This window comes from Callithrix jacchus, chromosome 17 (assembly GCF_049354715.1).
Source record: "Callithrix jacchus isolate 240 chromosome 17, calJac240_pri, whole genome shotgun sequence".
NCBI lineage: Eukaryota > Metazoa > Chordata > Mammalia > Primates > Cebidae > Callithrix > Callithrix jacchus.
In genome coordinates, this window is record NC_133518.1 from 77,350,281 (window position 1) to 77,372,464 (window position 22,184).

General features: G+C 39.9%; 1 protein-coding gene across 2 annotated transcripts in view; it reads left to right on the forward strand.

The window, feature by feature from the left end:
* MOBP (myelin associated oligodendrocyte basic protein) overlaps positions 1 to 1,530 on the forward strand; it is a 53,629-nt gene extending 52,099 nt beyond the window's left edge. For both annotated transcript variants that reach the window (XM_078354701.1, XM_078354696.1), the window contains exon 7: positions 1,359 to 1,530. The gene's annotated coding sequence lies outside the window, so the exon portion shown is untranslated. The remainder of the gene's footprint in view (positions 1 to 1,358) is intronic.
* Positions 1,531 to 22,184: the final 20,654 nt, after the last annotated feature.

Consider the following 22,184-nt stretch of genomic DNA (forward strand, 5'->3'; position numbering starts at 1 on the left):
AATTCACTCATTCCTACTACTCACCCTTCGACCTCCCTGGCTTTGCTTCCTTACTCAGATGTAAAGGATTTCTATCATGGAGCTTTTTGATGTTGCTCTGCTTCTTCCTGGCTCTTGCTATCACGATCTGAACCTTATAGAGCCCATAAGGTTCCTGGGGACATACGGTGTCTCTGGGGACAAGGAGATAATGCTGAGGGAATGGGAGACAAGAACTCAGGGGAGCCGTCCCTAAAGCACAGCTGCTCCAAGAGTGGCCCAACTGGATGGAGTGTCCACTAGTCCACGAGTTCAAAGGTCCTCAGCAGCAGAACAAACTCACCACGCAGTGGACATTGTTAAGTGTTCAGGCACAACCAACAATGCTTCCAACTGTTGTTTTTAGGAAAAAACAGAATTGTTCTCATCCAGCCACTTACCCCGCATCACAGATCCTTAGAAACCATTTTCCCACTTCATTGACGTGTGTTAAAGATTTACCTTGCTATGCCCTGTTAAGTATTTTATAAGATCACGTTATCTTATTTAGCCATAATGCAATAGTAGCTTACAGATGAGAAAAAAAAATAAGATTTAGGGATCTACCTTAAAAGCGACACAGCTGACGTTCAGAGCACTTGCGATTCTGACACCCATGCACACTCTACTTCTCATTCCTTATTTCCCAGTAAATCTCAGTGGATTGAAACTGCCTAGTGTTCCCCTGCAGGGCTGGGGGTCTTAGGGTGCCCTTCCTCACCGATGAGTGGTTCCTGCTGTTGCCATCTCCCCCATGTGGCTGGCCAGGATCCTACCATGTGCTGTCTGGCCAGTGCTGGCGGCTTGGTAAGTCACAGAGGCTTGTAGGGAGACCGGCATAGTGTGTGGACCTTTCAAATCCAGGCAGAACAAGACCAAATGTCAAAGGCCACGGCTTCAGATGGAATCTCTGTATTGAGCAAAGCCCTGGTTCTCAACCTTTTCTGGTCAGATTTCGGTTTGTGCTGAATCCTGATCCCCCCCAGATTTACTCCATCATCCTTCTCATTCAGCTTAATAAAATACAGTCACCATTTACCGACTTACTACTATGCGCCAGACAGTGAAGCCCTTTAGATACTTAATTTTTACAAAACACTTTGAGATATATAGCCTTATTATCCAAATTTTATAGAGGAAATAAATCAGCCCCAAGACATTAATAAGTGGCTCAAGATTTCAAATTAGCAGGAAATGTGGCAGGGATTTGAGTCAGGAGCCAGAATCACTGGCTTTCTTGACTTGCGTATTGACCTGCCATCCTGGGGTTCTTGATTCTGCTACCTTGTCTGACTCTGGACATTGACAGCTCTTCTTTGTTTCACCTCCATGACTCACAGGCAACGTGGGATCCTCAATTTCCAGCTACGGTTTTGTGTATTTTGAACTGAAGATATCATTCAGCTGGACACTTCCTGACCTGGAGGTTTCCTGATCCCATGGGCAACACCACCCAAATGTTCTGGGCTTAATCTTGAAAAATAAATGGACTCCTTGTTCCCGCTGAAACCCACTTCAATGTTGAAAGCCAGGACTAACTCATTTCTAAAGCCAGGCAGGACCTGAATTGGTATTTGCTGGGTCAATGTCTGTCTACACTATTTCCCACCTGTTAAAAGACCTGTAGAAGTCCAACTATAAAATAGAGGCTTATTGTTCTTTGTGTCAATGGCATGTATTATTTTGGCTATGCTAGGTTGAAGTAACGAATACACTCAAATTGATGAATAGCTCAAAGGTAATAAAAACGTGTGCCTTGGCTCAGGTGACAATTGTGGGCATCTGTGTAGGCCATGAGTTAACAAAAAGTCCAGATGTGCTGGACGCTTTTCCTCCAGACAGTCAGTCATTTAGCTAGTTTGAAGAACAAGTCCTGGTTTATATTTAGAACAATGCCTGCTCATTTTTGGGGGATGGGAAATGGTCAGATGTGTATCATTTTTGCTCCATTCCCAAAGAGAAATCCAACTCTTTTATGAGAGTCTCATAATTAGGTTTCCACTCAAGGACTTCCTGAAAAGAAATGCACCTGGATTTCCAATGTAAACATGTTTGTGTGAATCAGTAATCTTTTTCTTCTGTATGTCATAAGAAAGCAATGGATGAGGTGTTTAATGCTAAAATGAAACACGATTTTAGCAAAACTAGAGACAGATAAACGTTTCCAAAAATTAGGGCTTCAGGAAACAAAATAAGCACAGGAGCCGAAAATGCGTGGTAAACAGCAAGCAATGATAAACGTCAGAAAACACCAAAATGAACAAACAAAAAACTTAACAAAAGTACCCATCACCTGCACATGGACAGTTGGGAAAATTCAACTAATTCAATGGTGAGAAAAATAAAAGGTAGCTGACCAAGGGTCAGTGGAAAGGTATAATTTAAAAAGTCAGCAAAACCTATCAGATGAAGAATACCAGAAAAGCTTTGTAACCCAGTATTTTGCCGTGAGTTAAAAAAAAGAAACCCTTAAGAAATCAATTGCCACTATGAAGAAAGATTACCAAGTAGAAATGAAAGGACCCAGGGGAGGAGATAAAATGTGAGCTGTCAAAAACAGAAAATAAAAAGCAAGACCTCAGTACGAAGCAACCCTGCAACTCCCTCATTTATCTTGTAATTGGTAAATTTGATCAGCAAATAATATTTCTAAGAGTTCTGGCCAGGTCAAAACTACCTCAGGCAACCCCAAAGAGGGAGGGACAATAAACCCACTTTAACTCTACCCTTCCCGCAACCTTCTACAGAAGAAAATATGCAAAAAGTAAACAGACCACAAGCTACAAAACTTAGAAAGGAGAGAGTTTATACGTTTAATAACAACAGAACAAAGGCCAATTGCATTTGTTACATTACTAACTGTCAATGTGTTCCATTAACCTATTAAATGAAAAAGATTTTCAAACTGGATCACAAAGCAAACTATACACAAGAGAAACTTCTAGAGCAGAGTGATTCACAAAGACCAAAAGGAATGGGCAAAAGTGTATCTGAAAAATAACCCCCTTCACACACATGAGAAAAGGTAAGAAAGGTCACATCTTAATATCAAACGAATATTAGCTAATGCCAAAAACTATGAAATGAGGCTAGTGCTCTTTATATAATACTAGTATGCAGTTGATACAAAGGTAATGAGTACCTGTGCACAAATAACACAACACCAACATTTGTTAAACAGAAATGACAGGATATGGAAGGAAATGAAGCTCAAAGTACAGCAGTTGTAGGCAAAAGACAAGCGAAGACGGCCGGGTGCGGTGGCTCAAGCCTGTAATCCCAGCACTTTGGGAGGCCGAGGCGGGTGGATCACGAGGTCAACAGATCGAGACCATCCTGGTCAACATGGTGAAACCCCGTCTCTACTAAAAATACAAAAATTAGCTGGGCATGGTGGCGTGTACCTGTAATCCCAGCTACTCAGGAGGCTGAGGCAGGAGAATTGCCTGAACCCAGGAGGCGGAGGTTGCGGTGAGCCGAGATCGCACCATTGCACTCCAGCCTGGGTAACAAGAGCGAAACTCCGTCTCAAAAAAAAAAAAAGACAAGTGAAGATGTGGAAGACTTAATACCAAAAGTAGTAAGATAGATGTGATGGACGTGCATGAATCTTATTCCTGTGAATAGAAGTGACAATGGCAGACTTGAGAACATGACCATATATTATCCCTCAGACAAAACCTCAATGAATTCCGCAATGGGAAAAAAAGAAGGAAACAAAGAAGAAATTAATAATAACAATGAAACTCAAAAGGATCTTTTCCCCTGGATATTAGACACATTACCATCACATCTCTCTCAAACAATTTTTTTTTGTTAAAGAGGAAATACGAACCAAAATTACAATATTTTGAGAAAACAAAGGAAATTAAAACACTACAAATCATAAGGAATACAGCTAACGCTATGCTGCGATGAAAGTTAAAAGCCTTAGGTTCCTGTGTTAGTCTGTTTGTGTTGCTATAAAGGAACACCTGAGCCTGGGTAATTTATAAAGGAAAGAGGTGTATTTGGCTTATGGTTCTACAGGCTGTACAGGAAGCATAGTGCTGGCATCTGCTTCTGGGAAGGCCTCAGGAAGCTTCTAATTGTGGCAGAAAACAAAGGGGAGCCAGGGTATCGCATGGTGAGAGAGGGAGCAAGAGAGAGATGCCAGGCTCTTTCAAACCAGATCTAGTGGTAACTCGTAGAATGAGAACTCACTCGTTACCGCAGGAGGGCACCAATCCATTTATGAGGGGCTAATCCCTGTGGCCCAAACACCTTCCAGGGATCACATTTCAACATGAGATCTGGAGGGGAGAAATCATTAAAACCCTATCAGTTCTCATATCATTGAAAAAATAAACGGTGAAAGTACATGAAATAAGCATCCCACTGAAAATGTTACAAAAAACCAGTAAAATAATCCAAAGAAATATAGAAGAAAAGAAAAATGAATATGAAAACAGAAATTAATGAAGTAGAAAAGAGAAAACTTAATAAATCTGAAAGTTTATTTCTTATTTTTTTCAAACTCAGATCTTTGATTCCATCTCGCAAGGATCCACACTGTACTCTGCCTCCCTCCCTTCCTTCCTTCCTTCCTTCCTCTCTCCCTCCTTTCTTTCTTCTTTCTCTCTCTCTTTTTCTTTCTTTTGTACTTATGTAAAGGAAAACTACTAGTTGATAGAATTTTTTAAAAAAGAAGAAACAGATTAATGAAATAAAGACTGATACGACAAAAACAAAAAATGAAAACAATCATGACAGACTACTTTTCTCAACTCTGAGGAAAATCTTTGAAAATATGAGTAAAATGAAAATATTTTTAGAAAAATATAATTTACTAAAACTGACCCCAGAAGAAATAAGAGCATAAACACATGTCTCAGTAGAATAAATAAAGTCACCAAAGGGCTGCTTCTTTAAGAACTCAGGCATGATAGTTTGACCATATAATTCTACCAAACTTTTAAGGAGCAGCAGATTTCACTGCTCTGTAAACTGTTCCAGGGTTTAAAAGATAAGTAAGTCTCTCAAATATTTAATCTGGAGATTATAACGTTAATGCTAAAACCTGACAGAGAACTTGCATAAAATAAAAAGTACACACAAGTTTCTCCCATGAATAATCATACAAAATAATATATATTAACAATCAGACTCCAACTCCCACATTTATATCTCCTGCTCAGACCCATTTCCTGGGCTTCAGAGAACCATAAATCCAACCACCCCACAGATCTCTCCAGTCAACCTCCTCCTAAACAGATGTCATCCCTTTCTTAACCTTGTTCCTCTTGCATTTGCAAGCCAGAAATCTGCAATCCCCTCTATATTCATACAGCTATTCAATTGCTAAAGCCTCTTGAGTTCCACCTCCTCACCTGTCTGTGCTCTAGAGCCTCGTAATTGTACCCTGAATTTCTGCAGTGGACTTTTAATTGGTATTGCTGGCTGCGGTGCTTCCTCTTCATTCTTGATACGAAACGTTATCCAAGTACTCTTTCCAAATTGCAGATGCAATCACACCTCTTCTCAGATTGAAATCCTTCATCGAGTCCCCAACCCTTTGGATAAAGTTCAAATCTTTTAGATGTAGCACACGAGGCCCTTCATGGCTGTACTCCCTATTTCTCCAAACTGTCCATCAGTGCTGCCCAGTGGGCCCTTATATCCCAGGTACTAAAACTACCTGTGGTTTCCCAAATACTTCATGCTCTTGGTCATCTCTGCAACTCAGTTCATGCTATTTCCATCCTCATGGAGCAGTTTTTTCAAACTTTTTGCTCATAAACCTAAAGTAAATTTAAAAAGTTTATGCCCCTGACATTTTAAATAAGTTTAAATAGTTGCAAAGACTATGATACAATGTATTGTAAAAACTGACATTTTAAAGTAAAACTCATATCTCTCTTCTATTGTGTTAAAGGAAATCTAAATATCATAGCAACTTTATAATTTATTAAAATATATAGATAAGCTATACCTTCTTACAGTCTTGCTCTGTCGCCCAGGTTGGAGTGCAATGGCAGGTCTCGACTTACTGCAACCTCTGCCTCCGGGGTTCAAGCTATTCTCCTGCCTCAGCCTCCTGAGTAGTTAGGATTACACCCAATTCCTTAACAGTTAGAAATTTTTTATCAGTTCCCTTTTCCTTTGGACTAATGTTTTCATTTCATTCCTTTCACATTTTTTCTAATGTAATATACTTACTGTTTTACAGTCTTTTTTTATTACTATACTTTAAGTTCGGAGGTACATGTGCAGAACATGCAGGCTTGTTACATAGGTATCCATGTGCCTGGTGGTTTGCTACATCCATCTCCCCGTCATCCACATTAGGTATTTCTCCTAATGGTATCCTTCCCCTATCCCCCAGCACTCTGCTATCCGTTGCCTAATCCCCAACCCCCTGGCAGGCCCCGTTGTGTGATGTTCCCCTCCCTGTGTCCATGTGTTCTATTGTTCAGCACTCACTTATGAGTGAGAACATGTGGTGTGTGGTTTTCTGTTCTTGTGTTTGCTGAGAGTCATGGTTTTCAGCTTTATCCACGTCCCTGCAAAGGACATGAACTAATCATTTTTTATGGCTGGATAGTATTCCATGGTGTTTTACAGTCTTTTATTCAGCATTCTATAACACTTCTGTGCAGAACACATATTATACAAAATAAAATTTCAAAATTTCTTGTGATTGAGTCATTATAATTATTAGTACTTTCACATGATAAAACAATATAAATATACTACATTTAAAACCTAGTCATTAAACCTAAGTTCTAAAATTTGAAAACTCAGGACCATATATTTCAATAAGATGAAAATAACTATTGTTTCAATTAGTACACATTTCTGTTGATAAATACTAATTATACTCAGACCAAGACAGAATTAAGCATGAGTTTAATTTCTTTTCTTTCATCTTGTTTTTTTTTTTTTTTTGAGTTAGGGTTTCATTTTGTCACACAGGCTCACTGCATCTTCTGACTCTTGGGCTCAAAGGATCCTCCCCCTCAGCCTCATGAGTGGCTAGGACTACATGTCACCATGTCTGGCAAATATTTTAATTTTTTTGAAGAGACAGAGTCTTGCTGTGTTGCCCAGGCTGGCCTCAAATTCTTTGCCTTATGTGATCCTCCCTCCTTGGCCTCCCAGAGCACAGGGATTACAGGTATGAGCCACCGAGCCTGGCTTTATCTTTTGTTTTCATATAGAAAAGCACTAATAAGCCTCATTCATATAAATAGATTTTTAAAAAGTTTTTCAAAGATCATTGTTGCCTTGATTTTTTGAAAACTTGAATTACAAATTAAAAGTTATATTATGATCTATCAACCAAAATTATTTTTAAGGATCTAGTAGTAGTCAGTTACATGAAATTTTCCTTTCGTTTTATCAAAAGCAAAGAATAGAAAGCCACCTGAGTTACAAAAAGTTTGTGGATTAGTAAACATTTACTTCCTTGCTCTCACATTGATATTTTACATAATCTCTTGTTTGTGTTATAGTTGGTGAGTGTGGCAGGCTCTAAGATGGTCCCCAGTGATCCCCGCCTCCTAGTGTTCATGCCCTTGTGCAGTGCCCCACTTGGGTGTGGGCTGGCTCATTGACTTGCTTCTCACCAATCGACTACGGCAAAAGTGAGAGGAGGGACCATGATAAGGTTATGTAAGGTCGTGACTTATTTCTTTCTGTCTTTGTTTTTCTCTTACAATTATCTTGTCATATTGGGGAGGGTTGGAGTACTGACCTCACCTCCAGCCAACAGTCACCAAGTTACTGAGATCCTTAGTCCAACAACACTTGAGAAGCTGAATCTTGCCAACAATCATGAAAGTGAGCTTGGAAATGGATTCTTTTTCAGTCAGTTCATCATGTGAAACCCCAGCTTACCCTAAATTTAGATTTTAGAAGTAAAATCTAAACTGATAATGTATTTATTAATGTAAACTAGCTTGATATTAAGTATTATTAAATTTTTAAAAATAATTTAAATCCTTGTACTTGTACCTGAATGACTTGCCAAGACATGGGAGTTTTCCTCTATTTTATTATTAATTCACAGAATCATTCTTGTTTTCTTTTAATGGCTCAAAAATCAAAAGTATAAAAATATATATAATGAAATGTCTTCTCCAATCCTATCACCCCCACTTACATCTAGTTCCTTCCAATACCCCACCCGTAAATAGATATCCTTTCTTATGAGAGTGTCATTTCAGAGTTTTGTATTCAATGCAGATGATGGCAAATACACCTCTTTACATAAAAGGCAGCATTTTATATACATTGTTCTAGGGCTTGCTTTGTTTTTTTGCCAACAATATACCTTGGATATATTCTCATTATTATACATACGGAGCAACCTTATTTTTCACTGTTTCATACTATTCCACCGCATGATTTTACCATACTTCATTTAACCAGGTTCCTATTGATGAAAATTTGGGTTATTTTCAATCTTTTACTATTTTAAACATCCTATACTGAGTATCTCATACACATAGGTTTCCCAAAAGTGCAACTGATGAATTCAGAGTGCAATCGATACATCCATATATATTTGTAATTTTATTTGTTATGGCAATTGCCACCTCATGGAGACTGTAAGGTCAAGGGCCCAGGTAAGCCATGCCTAGACTCCTGACCTGTAGGAACTATAAGATAATAAATGTGTGTTGTTTTCACCAGCTAAATCTTGTGGTAATTTGTTTCACAGCAAAAGTAGACAACTAATACAGTAGGGAATGCAAATAATCAAAAGAAAAAGACTAGTTACTAAAATTGGAAAGGAGGATACAAAACTATTTCTAGATGATACTGGGAAAACCAGTACTATCAAGTGAAAACTATGTACTACCATCTGTAAGAAGAGTTCAGAGTAAGATTGTTAGATGCAAAATTAATATACAGAAATCAATAGCTTTTAAGCTGACAACTTGATACAAAATAAAATAAAAATGTACACTGTAAAACCATTTACAATAGCAACAAAATAATAAAATGCCTACAAATAAATATAACAAAAATTGTTTAAAAAAGTAGATGAACATTTGAAAAGTACACTTGTTGGGAACAAAAGACCTGAACAAATGAAAAGATACATTTATTGACAGACATATTGACGTCATAAAGATGCAAATCCTACCCTTGTTATTTGTTCTACTTGTTTCCAGTAATAGAGGTTTATATGCCTTAGCAAAATAAAATTGCTACATATTATTTATGGTGGCAGTGTAAACTGAGTCATTATTGAGATTTTTGGCCATAACAAATAAAATTACAAATATATATGGATGTATCGATTGCACTCTGAATTCATCAGTTGCACTTTTGGGAAACCTATGTGTATGAGATGCTCAGTATAGGATGTTTAAAATAGGAAAAGATTGAAAATAACCCAAATTTTCATCAATAGGAACCTGGTTAAATGAAGTATGGTAAAATCATGCGGTGGAATAGTATGAAACAGTGAAAAATAAGGTTGCTCCGTATGTATAATAATGAGAATATATCCAAGGTATATTGTTGGCAAAGAAACAAAGCAAGCCCTAGAACAATGTATATAAAATGCTGCCTTTTATGTAAAGAGGTGTATTTGCCATCGTCTGCATTGAATACGAAACTCTGAAATGACACTCTCATAAGAAAGGATATCTATTTACGGGTGGGGTATTGGAAGGAACTAGATGTAAGGGGGGTGATAGAATTGGAGAAGACATTTCATTATATATATTTTTATACTTTTGATTTTTGAGCCATTAAAAGAAAACAAGAATGCTTCTGTGAATTAATAATAAAATAGAGGAAAACTCCCATGTCTTGGCAAGTCATTCAGGTACAAGTACAAGGATTTAAATTATTTTTAAAAATTTAATAATACTTAATATCAAGCTAGTTTACATTAATAAATACATTATCAGTTTAGATTTTACTTAATGACTTTTTAAATACAATAATTTAATATGATTTATACTCTAACCTGAAATTACATTATATGCTCTTAGCTCTAATGTATTCATTCCATGTTTTAAAATGTGAATGTATAGGTATTATATATAAATATTCCATATATTATATATACAAATCTACATTTATATGTTATATATATATGCACATAAATGCATTGATTCTTATCAAGGAAAGTGTACAGGATTAACCATGGTAACAGATTGAATGATCCAATGACAAGTGGAATCACTGGGGCATACGTTTGTGAGGTGTGAGTGACAGCTCTGTAAAGACTAGTTCTAACTGTTAGGGATGGTTTTACCCACATTTAAAAATTCCCATCTGCTTTAAAAAATGCCCTATCCTTGGTCTAGTCATTTTGCTTCTGGAAATTGATTCCAAAACATTCTAAAAGCCTTTTCTAAAGGAAAGCTTTGTGCACAAAATTAAATAATCAAAACCATCTAAATGCATAAAAATAGTGGTAGAATCACCTCTACTTAGTGGAACATTATAAAATTGTTTGCAGTGGAAAATGCTTGTGCTATAGTGTTAAATGAAAAATAGAACACAAAATCACACACACACACACACACACACACTTCTTATTCCTGGGGAAAAGAAACAACTGAAAAACATCACCAGAATGTTATCGGTCGTTATGACAGAGAAGCAGGAGCATTTTTTCCTTTCCTGTATTTTTCCAAATTTCTTTCAACGTGATTATTACTTAACGTGTTTTGTTTTAAATGAAAGTGATCTGTTGAAGGAGACATGGGTTGGAGATAAAATATGACATTTCTCAGTGTCATGTTCCTGAATGACCCATAGAAAGCTTCAATAATGAGTGGGTTTCCAGCCAAAAGCATGTTGCAAGGTTATACCAAACTTTAAAAAATACCAAGATAATTCACATTGCCACTTGCCAACCAAAATTCAGTGTCAATTGGCAACTTGCTGGATTATGAGGAGAACGTGTTCAGTCAACAATATTTATAAAATTTATTCCAGTGCTTTGCCAGAGCACCAATAGAATACCAATAATGTTGTGGGCTGAAAAAAAAATCATTAAAAATCAAGAAACCTAGAAGCATCTTTCCTAAAGGCATCTTACAAACTCCAGCTCTTCACTCCCTCAATTATTAACAAATTTGTTCTGTGATTGAACAATTTTGGGGAAAACTATGTACTGTATTCCATTTATGGAGAGTAACAGTGCCCATTAGCATGTTAGAAGCTCCAAGGATTCTATCTTTCCAAGCAACCAGGTTTGTACAGAATCTCTCACTCTGATTTGACCACAAAATCCTTTGTACACATAACACCTCTTAATACTCCATGGAGCATATGTTAGGATACACTGTCTTAGAGTTCACTCATTTTATAAGAGTTGATTAGAAAATACACAAAATACTGCTCTAAAAATACTGGGGATAAGTGTTTGATCCATGGCCGGCTTACTATATGTGTTGGCTAACAGTTCCCTTAGTCATCTAAGATATTCTTAAAAAGCTACTTTGCAAATTCTCTTCTCCGGGAAAGATAGGTCCTTTTTTGGCCAAATTACTTCTCAAGATATGAATGTGATTTCAAAAATGGTGAAATGTACTGACCTTTGCTGATGGCCATAACATTAGTAGCCAAATGCGATTTGGAAGGGTAAGACTAGAAACTTAGTAAATGGACATTGAGGATAGATACACACATATGTCTCAAAATAAAGCTAGATTTATTTACACGTTGCAAATAAAATCATAGAAACTGAATGTTATCTTATAAAGGCTTTCTTTTTTATACTACAAAGCAGGATTCTAAGAGCAACTACCCAAAGCCATAGGTATCATTGCTGGGAGCATCAGAACAAGTGTAGACCCAGGACACACAACTGGGAAAGAAAACAGACCCTATCCTGCTCTGGTGCTTGGAACATGTTTGATATCTCTGTATCCCAGGGAGGAGACGTAATCTTCTTCTTGGTGTTTCAGCTGTGTGTGCAGCCCTTACACCATCCTTAGGCAGAAGAAGTGAAAGGAACAGCTATTCAGGGTACTGAGATGATAGGATACTGCTAGTCCTAACACTTCAGCTTATTTGGTTATTTCTGTAGATTACATACCAACATGAGGCTCCTCATCTGCTTCCTATGGACTGTGAACTTTGCACTTCAAAAAAATCAATAGTGGACAACTTTCAGGGTGGTGCTGAGATGAGGTGGGCTTCAGAACTGAAAGGTTGAGGGACTGGTCTCAGCACCATCACTTCCAGCTGTGAGATGTTGAACACATCACTTCACTGATGTGACCCTCTGTTTCCTCATCTGCCTAATGAAAAATATTCTCTGCTGAAAAGTATGGTTTGAAGAATTAGAAGTAATGAATGTAAGGTGCTTAGCATAGGTCCTGACATCTAGTAGGTATACAACAAATGATAACCAGATAATTATTTATGCATCATTAACTTATATGACAGTGTTTATAGAGTACCTGTTCTGTGGAAGGGCTTTGGAGGGCAAAGATTACTAAGATGTGCCTCCTGACATAGCTTACTGATATGAAATGACGTTTAGTGATATGACTCAGGGCGTGCAGCCACTTCGTGGCATGGCTGAAATGCACACCTCCCACCTTACCCATTCCATCAGCTCTGGAATGGGAAAATTTCATTTTAGTTGGGGAAATATAACAACTGTTTCACCCAGACTGTTGGGATCCAATCCCCTTTTTGTACAGTGGTGGGGTACATTCAATGTCCATCCAATGGGGGAAAGTTATTTGTTCTAAACAAAAATCCCAGCTCTTAGCCTCAGATGGTTTGCGTCCTACTCTAGTCTGTTGTGCCAAGTCAGCTAGAAAATAGCCATTGGGTAGCACCTTTTGGATTGAAGATCATCAACAGCCTTTGTGGTTAGAGAAATAACTGTGATTAGAGATGCTGTCTTGCTGGATTGTGGCACAGACTGACTCAGAGTGATAGTGTGGTTGTAATGAAAAAGGCGAAATGTTAGAAGCCAGTTACTGTCTGTGGGGATCAGATGATGAATCTGTGTATTGAGCTGAGGATATTTGCTCTATCGTTCAGGATTGCTGTGAGGACCAAGTCAAAGGTGATTGTAAATGTGAAATGTAAAATGCAATACTAGTAGAGTAGATATTACTTTTATCGAATTCATTTTACTATTTTATATCATTGTATGTGACACTTTTTAAGATCAGTGATCAAGAGCTAAATTTCTTTTGTTCTTCACTGTCAGGGTGACTTGACAGCTAAATAGTTGAAACCATCCATAATGGTAGGTAGACTGAAGCTGCGAGCACTACCCTATACTCTAACTGTGTGGTAGCAGGAGCCGAACATTTAAAACATTTTATGTTTTCTTTAAACTCCTTGAAATCAAGTGTATCAGTTAGGGGTCTCCAGAGAAACACAACCAACTGGATGTGTGCATGTGTGTGTGAGTGTTTGTGTGTGTGTGTGTGAGAGAGAGAGAGAGAGAGAGAGAGAGAGAGAGGGAGAGATTTACTATAAAGAACTGGTTCATATGGCTTTGGATGTGGAGAAGTTCCAACATCTGCATTTGGCAAGCTGGAGACCCAGGAAAGCCAGTGGTGTAGTTCGAGTCTGAATCTGAAGGCCTGAGAACCAGAAGAGTTGATGGTGTCAGTTCTGGTCCAAAAGCCAGTAGTCTTAAGACTCAAAAAAAAAGGATGATGTTTCTGTTCCAGTTAAAAGGCAGCTGATGTCTTAGTTGAAGGCAGTCAGGCAGGAGGAGTTCCTTCTTGCTTTCAGAATCGTTAGCGCTTCTGTTCTAGTCTGGCCTTCGACTGATGAAATGAGGCCCATCCACATGAGGACAGTCTTCTCTGCTCAGTCTTCAGACACAAATGCTAATCTCATCCAGAAACTCCTCATAAAAACACCCAGAAAAATGTTTCACCAAATTTCTTGGTACCCCATGACCCAGTCAAGTTCACATGTAAAATTAACCATCACATCGATTAAGTTTTATTTTCACTTACACCGATATGATTTTTTCAGAGGTGGGAATGCCATGATTTTCTAGAATCTTTAGACTGGGTGAGATACAAATGGTTCAGTTGTAAAGATAAATAATGACCCATTAAACAGTAAACACAATTAAAATAAACAGCCCTTCCCAGTTTCAAATGAACAATGAAATCTTCTTTTCCTAAGAACTTGCTGTCAAATAAACAGCCATGAGAGGGCGCTCTGGTTGCAGTTTAAAAACAAAATTAACCTCTGAACTGACAATGCTTGGAATGCCAAGTTTCCAGGTTTTATTAGAAACACAGAAATTATTATTTTTTAAACAAAAAAATATGAAGTATCCTTTAACAACACCATTTTGTATATCTGAACTCAGCAGAGACCAAATGTGCTTCTCGGAATACAAGAGCTGAATGATACAGAGACACAGCTGGTGTCAGGGGAAAGGTTGAGGTGTGTGTTTCAGCCACCCCACGAAGTGGCTTCCTGCCCTTGAGTCAGTTGCTTGCTCTGTCTCCTAGTCTATTTCCTCTCCCGAATAATGAGGGTAACAGAGATTAGCATTTATTACATTGGAGTGCGGACATTTTCCAGGGACTAGAGGATTCTAGGAGAATTGAAAATTAAAAAAAAAAACTTTTTTTAAGGCAACTATCTTGAAAATGCTACATTCTCAAAAGCTGATGGCCCTAAAAGGATTATTTTAACCATATTCTCAGTCATGTGGATGATACACTCAAAACCAGCATCTACCATGAGTGTTCAGGGCTGTGTTGGCATTTGTGTTGACGATTATATTGGTACCCAGTGATCCCTTTCGTGAAGTGATAGCATTGAACTTTTAATGTGTCGCTAAGTCTTTCTGGCTGACATTAGGTCGGTGTTGTCAAAATGACAGCAGTTGACTTATCATTACCATTGTAGTCACAAAGACCGATTTTCTTTTCAGCAAGGACAGTATGCAACTGAAAGCATTGCTACAGAGTAAGATTTTGGAAACGTAAGTCATTTTGCAAACTGAGGTTCTGATTTGACATAATGAAAATGATTGCAGTGGAGGAAGGGGCTCGCTACTTTCATTTCCTGGACTGGAGAAGAGAACAGAACAATAATGCGTAACTAATAATTTGCACGTGCGGATGAAAGCTGCATGACAATCTAGTGTGCCGGGTAAGCCACGTTGTGGTTTGGATACGGTCTGGAAAGAGAAAGAGGTAGGAGATTGAGTCCTCTCCTAAATGACGGACAAGCTGAGCGTGAGAGACCTGGCTCCTAGCAGGCGGAAATACACCAGTGGGAAGTGAAAGGCTTGTGCAGATCCTGCTTGTACCAACTTCAAACAGTTTAGTAGCAGTGGCTGCGAAGATTTCGCAGTCCATTCTCATTATTCCTGACTGTACTGCTTTATTGATTGGTTTGTCATAATAATGGATCATTGTTAAATGAAAAAATAGCGATGACTCAGCATGCTTAAAAATAAAAATAAAATAGGCCAACAAGTAAAAAACCAAAACAAACCAAAAATCCAGCAAGTACATCTTTGTATTATTATTATTATTATTATTTTTGAGACGGAGTTTCGCTGGTTACCCAGGCTGGAGTGCAATGGCGCGATCTTGGCTCACTGCAACCTCCGCCTCCTGGGTTCAGGCAATTCTCCTGCCTCAGCCTCCCGAATAGCTGGGACTACAGGTACGCGCCACCATGCCCAGCTAATTTTTTTTTTTTTGTATTTTCAGTAGAGACGGGGTTTCACCCTATAGACCAGGATGGTCTCGATCTCTTGACCTCATGATCCACCCGCCTCAGCCTCCCAAAGTGCTGGGATTACAGGCGTGAGCCATTCATTGCGCCTGGCTCACCTTTGTATTACTAAATCAACATCAAGGTCTCAGTTTTAGCAAAATGGCACTATCCATTATGTTATACTTGTTAATTTAAATTAAAGCAGTTTTGTAGTTTTGCCTCTGGACGATTAATCTGAAAACGCATCACGTCCAGGGGAAGGGGCTAGTCAGACATTTCACTTCAAGGCTTTTTGTAGCCCACTGAGCAGAAAGAGTGCTGGGACCACAGAGCAGGCACTCCCTGCAGCCAGCCCGACTCTCAATGGGCTGCTCAAAGCTTTGAAGTGAAACTCCTGACCAGCTCCCCTAGAACCTGCTAAGTGGTAGAAAAAGAGGAAATAAGTTCTACAATGTGGTTAATCCACTTACAGATCATTGGGAATGGTTTGTGTTATGCTAACTTGGCACTCTGGTATTTTTTTGCCAAAGTACATGATTCCATAGATGATAGTGGAAGGTGTTTTGCAGGCAGACGTAACTTTGTGCTCCTTTTGCGAACTTAGCCTTAACATCTTGCTACACAGACACATTAAGAAGAGGATATGCAGGAAGGTGTTAAGCCAAACCTTGGAATTAGAGAAAGAGTTTTGCACCCCCCCACCCCCACTCTCAAGTGTGGTAATGGTTTGAGACTGAAAGAGAGAGGGCAAGTGTAGTGCACCACAGTTTCCTGAGACTTCCTACGTGCAGTGACGTTTACATTTAACAGAGGGGCCCTTTCTCCCTTCCACTGCCTTTATTATTTCCAATTCTTAACCTCTTGAGAACTTTTGTATTACATTTTTGCTAAGGGAGGCAGTCAATCCCATCAAGACAGCGTTTTTGTCTCATAGAATCTCTACGCTACCCCTCCCAGGAAGACGTTGGGATTAGGTTTTATCAGCCCTCAGCACGGGATGGTAGCAAGATGGAACTGGGTCCCTGTGAAGGAAGCACTTGAATAGTAAAAGAAGTAGGAGGAAACCAAGGGATTAGAGGGCATTGAGTGCCTATTTGAGATAAATTCTGTATGGACTGAAGGTGACCAGAGGGGAATAGTAAAGAAACGTTTATTCCAACTTCGGGGCTCCAAGAATGTTCATTTGATTATCAAAACTCTTTGGAACATAATGATAGAGTTATGGGAGTGTGGGTCTTAGGTTTCACAGCAGTACAATGAGGTAGGAATTATTATTGGATATTTCATAAGTTTCAGGAGGACAGCTCAATATTGCTTTTTATATGCACTTTTTAAAACAAAGGTGTACAAATCATGAGAAGGAAAAACACAAGTTTTACTAATTTTTCCCGTTCCCATTTTAGAGTTGAGGAAACTGAGCCTCAAAGAGATTAGGTGATCTCCTAAAGGTCATACAACTAGCAAGTGACAGGGTGAGACTTTGACCCTGATATGCTTGGCTGTGTCCCCACCCAAATTTCATCTTGAATTGTAGCTCCCATAATTCCCATGTGTCATGGGAGGGACCCGGTGGGAGATAATTGAATCATGGGGGTGATTTTCCCCATACAGTTCTCATGGCAGTGAATAAACCTCACAAGATCTGATGGTTTTATAAGAGGTTTCCCCTTTAGCTTGGCTCTCATTCTCTCTTGTCTGCTGCCTTTTGTCTTCTGCCATGATTGTGAGGCCTCTTCAGCCATGTGAAACTGAGTCCATTAAACCTCTTTTTCCTTGTAAGTTATCCAGTCTTGGGTGTGTCTTTATCAGCAGTGTGAATACAGACGAATACAGACCCCAACTCTATCTGATAGGTTGGCTGGCACGTTTCCCTCCACATCACCCTTCCTCCCCTATTCTCTACATCTGTCTCTCAGACTCTATCTGCAAGCCTCACTCTCCCACCTGGATCCATCTGACTGATGGAACACACGGAAGACAGTTTGGGCCCAGCCTGAAACCCTGTGCCTGGAAGATGCTGGCAGTGGTCAAAATCCATAACCGACAGGTCTGTAGCAACACGCTCTGCCCCACCCCATGCCCACTAAATCAGAATGGCCATTTTAGCAACATGCTCTGCCCCACCCCATGCCCACTAAATCAGAATGTCCATTTTAGCAACATGCTCTGCCCCACCCCATGCCCACTAAATCAGAATGTCCATTTTAGCAACATGCTCTGCCCCACCCCATGCCCACTAAATCAGAATGTCCATTTTAGCAACATGCTCTGCCCCACCCCATGCCCACTAAATCAGAATGTCCATTTTAGCAACATGCTCTGCCCCACCCCATGCCCACTAAATCAGAATGTCCATTTTAGCAACATGCTCTGCCCCATCCCATGCCCACTAAATCAGAATGGCCATTTTAGCAACATGCTCTGCCCCATCCCATGCCCACTAAATCAGAATGGCCATTTTAGCAAGGTCCTTGGGTGACTATCCTAAGCCTTAAGGCCTGAGAACTACTATTCAAACCTACTCAGCTAAATCACTGCATGGAGATACACATTTTAGAGTTTCATCATTATCTTTTAAAAATAGAGAGAAAAGCCTGGGCATAATGGCTTATGGTTATAATCCCAGCACTTTGAGAGACAGAGGTGGGAGAATCACTTGAGCCTAGGAATTTGAGGCTACAGTGAGCTATGGTCACGCAACTGTACTCTAGCCTTGATGACAGAGCAAGACCCAGTCTCTAAAAAATGGGAAAAAAGAAAGGAGAGAAGGCTGGGTGTGGTGGCACGTGCCTGTAGTCCCAGCTATTTGGGAGGCTGAGGCAGGAGAATTGCTTGAACTTGGAAGGCAGAGGTTGCAGTGAGCCGAGATCGTGCCACTGTATTCCAGCCTGGGTGACAGAGCATGACGCTGTCTGGGGAGGTAGGGGGAAGAAAGGAGAGAAAAGCCCATCAGTTTAAAAGCTTACTATCTCAATTAACAAGTACAATGGAGTGGATTGGTTCCCATAAAAGGGTACAAGGCAGTTGTGATGTTAATGGCCTTGCACTGAGAATGTCCAGATCACTGTTTGTTGAACACCTTCTGTGTGAAAGGTACATATTTGACCTTATTTACTCCCCACAAAATCCTTGCGACATCAATAAGTTTCCATGTTGCAGGTAAGAAAATTGAGGCCTAGAAAGGCTGAGTGACTTGTTTAAGTCTTACAATTGGTGAGTGCCAAGGTAGGAACTTGAACCACAGTTGCTGGCTCCATGCCAGCTCTTCTCTGACTGGTGAGCAGGCACAAAGTTTACCCCAGAAAGGATGGGTCCAGAAGATTAATTCTGTACTTCCAGAGAATTACAAGATACAGGAATCATAGTCTCAAAAGTGAAGCTCATGCTCAAGTCCCACGGCAAGGGCAGCAAGTAATAGCCTCTATGCTGAGCGGACAAGTGCCAGAGCCCACTGGGCGGGTGAAATCCATTCTATTTTGTAATGTGATTTGGAGATGTCTATGAATAGAAATAAAGTACATTCTTCCTGTCACCAGGAAGCAGTCCCCATAATAAACAACATCAAATATGCCAGGATCTTAAAAGCCTTTAGCATTTCCAAGAAGTGATCAAATGTTATTTCAGATTTCTGGTAATACAAGCATTCTAGGAAAATGGAGCTTTGGGCTTTCAGTTAAATAAAGCATATTGAACATACGGGTTTATCTCCATTTCCCTCCAAATCCCCAGAATGATGATAGAGAAATAATGAATAAAATGAGTGTAAGTGCTAGAACTCCTATGTGTAGGAAAACATCTTGATGGAATTCAGGATGTTGAAATGTGAGGACTTCTTAATTAGAGTAGAAGAAAATTTAATTGCACGGGTATATAAAGTAACAGAAATTTCAGAATTGCCCTCCGACTGCTCAAGATGGGAGAAGTTTGGGAGGTCCTGGGGAAGAACCACTGAGATGGAGGAAATCTTGGAGAGAAGATTACTGGTGATCAGTGTCCTAGGGAAAAGGACATCTGCCAGATGGTTCCTTGTGGTGGGGGTGAGGTGAGTGAGTGATATGATCTGGTTCTGTGTCCCCACCCAAATCTCATCTTGAATTGTAATCCCTGTGTGTTGAGGGAGGAAACCTCGTGGGAGGTGATTAGGTCATGGGGGTGGTCCTGCCATGCTGTTTTTGTGATAATGAGTGAGTTCTTATTAGATCTGATGGCTTTATAAGGGACTTTCCCCGCTTTGCTCTTCGTGCCATCGTGTGAAAAGGGATGTGTTTGCTTCCCCTTCCACCATGCTTGTAAGTTTCCTGAGGATTCCCCAGCCCTGCAGAACTGTGAGTCAATTAAACCTCTTTCCTTTATAAATTACTCTGCCTTGCGTATTTCTTCATAGCAACATGAGAATGGACTTATACAGTGAGGAAGGGGAAAATGTCAAACATTCTATTTTTGATTTTTTCTATTCCGTATTCTGCTGAAATCATCTTTCATTTTCCCCAGCTAACCACCTCATAGTTTGGGGTTGGTACTCTGGGAAATGAAAGGGGAGAGGCTATTCCACACTAAGAACAGAGCAGGGAGGAGAGAGGACAAAAAGGCTGCAGGCAGGTAGGGTGATGGGGAGTCACGAGAACAGGCTGTTAGGATAAGAGGAAGCCAAAGGTAGGTAAACTTCCTCTCCCTGATTTCTTACCCACCATGATTCCAGAATCTTTAGTAATGTAATAAAAACCTGTCATACATCTGTTTGGGCTAATGATTCTCTGAGGAGTCTCAATTTTGAGCTGTTTCTTGTTTAGGGCCAAGTGCGGTGAACAGAGGAGGCAAGACAACAAACAGGGCTATCGCAGGAGGAATTTAGAGGGAGTGGTTGTTACCTCCCTCCTTTGCTGCAGAAATTTGTGGCTGGAAAGATGGGGGACATTTAGGCTACAGATGAATATTCATCAATCGATCTTGTGAAATTGGCATTTTTGTCTTCCCCATTTTACAGGTAAGAAAACTGAGGTTGGTGAGTTTCCTATGTTGTCCAGTATATTGTACCTGGGAAGTGACTGAATAAAAACTTGAACCCAACTATGTGCTTCTCAAGAGGTATCTACAATTTGTATTCTGATTATGTTACATAAAACATTTGCATCTGAGGGGGCCTTTCCACCATCATAAAATTGTGTATTTTTAAGGAAGCATTATTAATGGGTTCCCACATCTTTCCTCTTAACTTTTGCTTCCTGTGACCTTTTCCTGCTTGGCAGATGGGGCAGAGGGTAAGGAGTTTCAAATTTAAGCATGGTCCTGTAAACATTTTCTGTCTTTAGTTTTTTCACATGGCTTGTGAGAGATTGGGGTGATCCAGTATGAGGAGAAAGCCAGGACAGAATCCTCTCTATGTCTTAAATAATTGCTCTGTCTTGGGCTTCCAGAGCTGAACAGATAGGTACAGACCCCTTGGTCAAAAAGGTCAAATATTCTTATATGTCCTTCTCTCCCCATTTAGACCGTGCCCCAGGAGGGAGAGTAAGGACCATGTGTAACTCATTTCTTAATCTACAGATTCAAACACACAGCTGTGTATATTCTGTGTGAACAAAAAACACTTGTTGAAATTCAATTGAGTTGAACTCTGCTTCCTTACACGTGAATCCATTTGCCATGTCCTCAGAGCCTACTGCAAAATTGATTGGAAAATAATCCTCTAGACCATGAAGGTTTCATAATAATTCCACAAAATTAAAACATAACTCTGAAAATGTGCATGCAGGAACACCGTAACACACCCAATTCTCTGCACAAAATAAACATATCCCAGGGCCCTGTCTAGATCTCTGCTTTACTACCGCACCGTTTACTCTGTCTGTAGTTGTGAGATCTGAGTGTGCAAGGCGAGTTGAGCATTCCTGCATGGTGGACTGTTCTGGCTCAGGCTATCCAGATAGAGTATAATTGCTTAGTAACTGTGCTCTTGCCCTTTGCTACTCTACAAGACTATGTTAAGAAAAGTAGGTATAATTTTCCCCCTGGCTCCTCCAAAGCAAGAGTAAATCCAGAGGCATACCATGTAAGTGATTTCCTGACACAAGCACAGCTGATTTTGGCTCCTCTTTGAGGCTTGGTTAGGATTTCACCTCCTAGCTTTACATTTGCTTGTTTGCTAGGCCTCTAGCTTGTGCAAAAGAATCACCTAGGAGGGCTGGGCGCGGTGGCTCGTGCCTGTAATCCCAGCACTTTGGGAGGCCGAGGCGGGTGGATCACGAGGTCAAGAGATCGAGAGCATCCTGGTCAACACGGTGAAACCCCATCTCTACTAAAGATACAAAAAATTAGCTGGGCATGGTGGCGCGTGCCTGTAATCACAGCTACTCAGGAGGCTGAGGCAGAGGAATTGCCTGAACCCAGGAGGCGGAGGTTGTGGTGAGCCGAGATCGCGCCATTGCACTCCAGCCTGGGTAACAAGAGTGAAACTCCGTCTCAAAAAAAAAAAAAAAAAA